Genomic DNA, 5,442 nt, shown 5'->3' on the forward strand with positions numbered 1-5,442 from the left:
GATAATGAATGTGAAGGAAAGTGGAGTGCGGTGTATAAAGGGTTTGGAGGGAGGGGAGAGAGGAAGAAATGTCATAACTATAATCTCAGAAATTAAAAAATACATATATCAAAGTGTAACCTACCAATTTGAATCCAATTGACAGAATGATTGTGGACATTGGAACGGCTTGCCTCATCATTTCTGAGCACTCTATTTCAATGGTTTCACAAGAGGCTGGCTGAAATATATAAATTCATGATGATCTCTGCAATGTTGCAAGAACAATTGACAAGGTATTCACCATCAACTCTAAAACTGTCAGAAAAGAACAGAAATTTGATTAAGATTTTTGGTTACCTCAAATTATTTCAATACCATACATTTTAGATAATTTCCCTCAACTCTTAAAAATGGCCATTTTAAGATTGTTTATGTCAAGTTTAAAAAGTAGAGCTCAAATAACTTCCACAATACAGTTCTTCAAATTGAGTCTGGATTTCAAATTCACGAGTGAGGCTCATCTAATCAAAGCTTAGAAACAAGCCGTCATGGTTGTCTGGAAGTCCAAGCAAAGAAAACACCTAAACAACTTCAAGAATGCTTCCCATAGTTACTGTCATCGTCTTACCAAAAATCACTATGAGCTGGAACAGTACATGCTATGCTGTGGAGCATGTGTTACAGATTCAACAAACCTTACTCAAAAAGTCGGGGTCATTGTCTCATATTAATATAATGATGGCACACACAAAAGGTCATTATAGATATATTACTCTCCAGTCACAAGTACTCTGGATTTAAGGTCTCTATATACTTTACCTGAAACAGAAACAAAAACAAAAAGTGTTTGTGTTTTTCTGGTTTTGGAGTCATTATGTGAGATCTCTAGTTGCAAAGTTTATTTCAACTAATGCAGATACAACATAAGGCTGAAACAGCATTTTCTGAAAAATAAAAAGAGAAATGAGTAAGAAGAAAAGATGTGAATGTGATCCAAAATAGGAAACAAAAGCAGAATTACAAAATTCTTAGCAGGTGTTTGTGTGTGTGTGTGTGTGTGTGTGTTTGTGTGTGTGTGTGTGTGTGTGTGTGTGTGTAAGAAAACAGAAGAAACATTGGGAAATGCTAAAGGAAGAAATAGTCTAACTGTACCACACTCAGATGTAATCACTGTCAATTCTAGAAGCAACCAAACAAAAACAAAAATTATGAGCATTTTCATAAATAGCTTCTATATTGTAGCAAGTGACCAAGAAAGAAAACTGGAAATATCAAGCAAGCAAGCAAGCAATTCTCAGAAATGGGAAAGGCATTAACTGTAAAATATATGAAAAACTGGACTTTTGATTCCTAGAGCTTTGCCAGTGGGGCTGTAAAATGTGATATACATTTCAATACACTATTTTTTTTAATTTATGAGATTGTAATTATAGCATGACTCCCATTCCTTCCCCCTCCCCAATTCCTTCATAATTTGTCTCAGAGCAAAAAACATACTCTGGGTCTTTATCATAAATCTAGAACACTCCCTCTCTACTCACATAACTCCCAATTGTGCTGAAATAACTTAAAAACAACATTCAGTTCTGCTCCTAACTCAAAGATTAAATAACACGGAAAGGTTTTCAGGGAGAATTTGCCTATCAGAGAAAATAGAAAGTCCAAAATATAAAACAAGTTTAAGCACAGTAAAGGTGACCACAAATGGCCTGGCAATCATACATAGGGAGCAGCAGCAAACACTGAGCCATAATAAAATAAAGAGGACATCAAACAAATGAGGGATAAATCTCTAAGATAACATAAATTAGAGAAATGGAATGTTTAAACAAATTGGTTCCCTGTGGTTAATTTCTCAAATACACAAATGAAAAATGTTATCAAGGAGCTAAAAATAGGAAGGTGAGCTTGACTAGAAAAATAATCTTTATCTCCCATTCCCTTTCCTCCTTTCCCTCCCTCCCTCCCTCCCTCCCTCCTTCTCTCTCTCGCTTCCTCTCCTCCCTCCCAGCCCACTTACTCTCATAGTACCTGTAAGCAGCTGGGTTGAATCCTGTCTGCAATGGTACTCTCTTGACTTCAAGCAAGTTGCTAAAATCCCCTATACTTCAGTTTCTTCACAGTAACATGTAAAGTTGTAAAAAGTGTAACACGAGGGCTGGAGAGATGGCTGAGTGGTTGAGAGTACTGAGTGTTCTTCCAAAGATTAAAGTTCAAATCTGAGCACTCATGACTGTCTGCAACGCCAGGATCCAATACCCTCACACCAACATATATGCAAACTAAACATCAATGTGCATTAAAAAATACTTCAACACAGGGACAAAGTAGATGGCTCAGCATCTAAGAACATGCAATGATCTGGCAGAGTGGGAGAGAACTTGAGTTTAGTCCTAAGCACCAGCAAATGGAGACTCACAAATGCCTGTAACTCCAGCATCAGAGAATCCAATCTTCCTTTTTAACATCCTTGGACATCTTTTTTCACATTCGTGGATCCAAGCACACATGAAGAGACAATCAGACACATAAACACACAGAGTCTATTAAAAATAAATTATTTAAAGGGTATAATAACACATATTGTGTAATGTCATGGGTAATGCTGTATAGAATAGAAAAAGGCAAGCTTTCAGGTTCCTTCTTGGTTTTCTGGCTTCACTTGATGTTGGAATGTGATCTAGATTTATACCCAGATGAACTATCCAAGGTGCTTTTATTCAGGATTCATGTCAAAGCAATAGAATTGCTAATGTATTTGAACATATGAATTTGGTCCTCTAAACATATATGAAAAACCAAGATAGTAGTATACAATTGTAATCCTATGCTGTACAGACAGAATGATCCACAGATCCATTGTCAGATAAAGATTTAAGCCAGTTAAAATCTCTGTTTTACAAAGGTAAAAAGAATACATTGTGGGAAACTACTGCCAAAGTTATCCCCTAGCTTCCACATGGGCCGGCACAAGTATGCACACACATGTGTGCATACACACATACATATACACAGAAAATAGGATAATAAAGTATCACTAATGAGATAACATGTAAAACAAGGAAAATGTGGGTAAAGTCAATTTTTAAAAAAAATAAAGAATAGCAAAGAAAATGGAAATTTTAACATTTAAAGCAATGTTCTGGAAAATAGGTTAACTTCAAATTACTGAAAATAAGTCAAAACAAGTGGAATATCTGCTAAGGCAAGAAGACAGAGAATGACTGATAGAAAGACAATTAGTGCACATTAAATTAAAATTCACTTACACATCTGCCAGGAAAATGATCAGGATGCCCATCAAAGCACTGTGGACTGGAAGTTGCAAAATGGGAGATAAAAAGATGTACTGAAGATATGTGAGTCCATCACGTCAAGCATTTTCCAAGGTAGACTATTAAAATGTCAGCACGAAGCAGAAGACAAAGCTCAGTAATGAGCAGCACACACCATGCTCACAGACGTTCCAAGTTGATTCCCAGCATCCATTTCTGCATTCTCATAGATGTCTGCAAATCGAGTTTCATGGGTTTTGATCATCTCTAACCTATACATACACACACAAACCACGTAAAGATAATGATTTTAAATCTTTTTTATCTTTATTAACTTGAGTATTTCTTATTTACATTTCGAATGTTATTCCCCTTCCTGGTTTCCAGGCCAACATCCCCCTAACCCCTCCCCCTCCCCTTCTCTATGGGTGTTCCCCATTACCGCCCTCCCCCCAACAATCACGTTCACAGGGGGTTCAGTCTTGGCAGGACCAAGGGCTTCCCCTTCCACTGGTGCTCTTACTAGGATATTCATTGCTACCTATGAGGTCAGAGTCCAGGGTCAGTCCATGTATAGTCTTTGGGTAGTGGCTTAGTCCCATGATTTTAAATCTTAAAAATAAACTTTAATGAAATATGATGCATCGGCAAGTTACACATAGAAGGATATAGTGATTGTAGAATGTTATTGATTTTACTTCATAGCAACAAGGTTACAAAATTACAAAAAATAGAGTTTTACAGATTTTAATAGACATTTTATTTTCCTAAATACAAGGATGTTTTCTATACAGTATTCATTTGTGGTAAGGAAATTTTTAGATCGTTTTTCAACTCACTTTAGCTATATTACATTCCACTTGTAAATGTCTGTTTTTTTTCCTTTTACTTCATTTATTTATTTGCTTATTTTTATTTTATTCTTTTTTTAAAATACTACATGTCAACCACAGTTTTCCCTTTCTCCTGTTCCCCAGTGTCTTCCCACCACTTTGCCAACTATTTGTCCCCTTAGGAAAGAGAAGGCCTCCTAGGCACATCAAGGCTGGACAAGGTTATCCTATAGAAGCAAATAGGTTCCACAAGTAGGCTAAAGTGTCAGTGACAGCCCCTGATCCCATTTTAGGATTCCCACAAAAACACTAGGCTACTTAGCCATAACATATATCTAGAGAAACTATATCAGACCCCTAAGGTTCCTTTATCTCTATAAGATCCCATTAGTCACAGGTTAGTTAATTCTATGGGTTCTGTTCACTCACATGTTCATGTGATGTCCCTGTCCCCTCTGGTTTCACTAATCCATCTTTCTCTCCCTACTAGGAAAGACTCCTCGAGGTCCACCTAATATAGGACTGTGGAGTTCTGCATTTGCTCTTGTCAGTTGCTGGATGAAATCTGTCTGCTTTTACGGTTACAATTTTGCTAGTCTCTGGTCCCAGAACACATTGTAGGCAAGACAAACCATAGATCGAAGGTCTTGTGGCTGGCTTGCTGTCGCAATCCTTCTGCCTGACCCTTGCCTAATTATGGAAGAAGGTTAACTAGGGTCCCCTTCCTACTGATTGCTAGGCGTCTTTGTTAGGGAGACTCCCGTAGATTCCACAGAGTCTCTGTTGTACTAAGTTCCTATATAGAATTTAAAATGCCTCCCAATTCCACTCACTTCTTCTAGTATTTCCTCTTCCTAAACCTGGTTCCTTCTGTTCCCAACACCATGCACTCAAAGTCCACCAGAGAAAGCTATTTTATTTCCCCTTCCTAGGGAGATCCTTTTGTCCTTGCTCCAGCCCTCCTTGTTTCATAGTTTCTCTGGGTCTTGTGACCTTCACATGATTGTCTTTTACTTTATGACTAATAGCCACTTGTAAGTGAATACATGCCATGTTTGTCTTTCTATGTCTCAGTTATCTCACTCAGAATGATTGGTTTTTAGTTACATCCATTTGCCGCAAATTTCTTGATGTTGTTGTTTTAAATAGCTGAGTGCATTTCCATTAAGGAAATGTACAACATCTTCTTTTTCCATTCTTCAGTTGAGGGATATATAGGTTGTTTCCAGATCCTGATTATTATGAAGAAAGCTACTATGAACATAGTTGAGCATGTGACTTGGTGATAGGATGGAATGTTTCTTGGGTATATGCCCAAGGAGTGGTATAACTCCTTATGGCCAGTGAGTGAG

The 5,442-nt window shown here is 37.4% G+C and overlaps 1 long non-coding RNA gene across 1 annotated transcript; it reads right to left on the minus strand.

Annotated features, from left to right (window-relative positions):
* Positions 1 to 516: 516 nt before the first annotated feature.
* LOC108351834 (uncharacterized) lies at positions 517 to 4,832 on the minus strand. Its single transcript, XR_010054067.1, has 3 exons — positions 4,520 to 4,832; positions 3,252 to 3,529; positions 517 to 801 (listed from the first exon to the last, which is right to left on the minus strand). It is a non-coding gene; the product is annotated as an uncharacterized LOC108351834 (long non-coding RNA).
* Positions 4,833 to 5,442: the final 610 nt, after the last annotated feature.

Source organism: Rattus norvegicus, chromosome 8, assembly GCF_036323735.1.
Source record: "Rattus norvegicus strain BN/NHsdMcwi chromosome 8, GRCr8, whole genome shotgun sequence".
Lineage (NCBI taxonomy): Eukaryota > Metazoa > Chordata > Mammalia > Rodentia > Muridae > Rattus > Rattus norvegicus.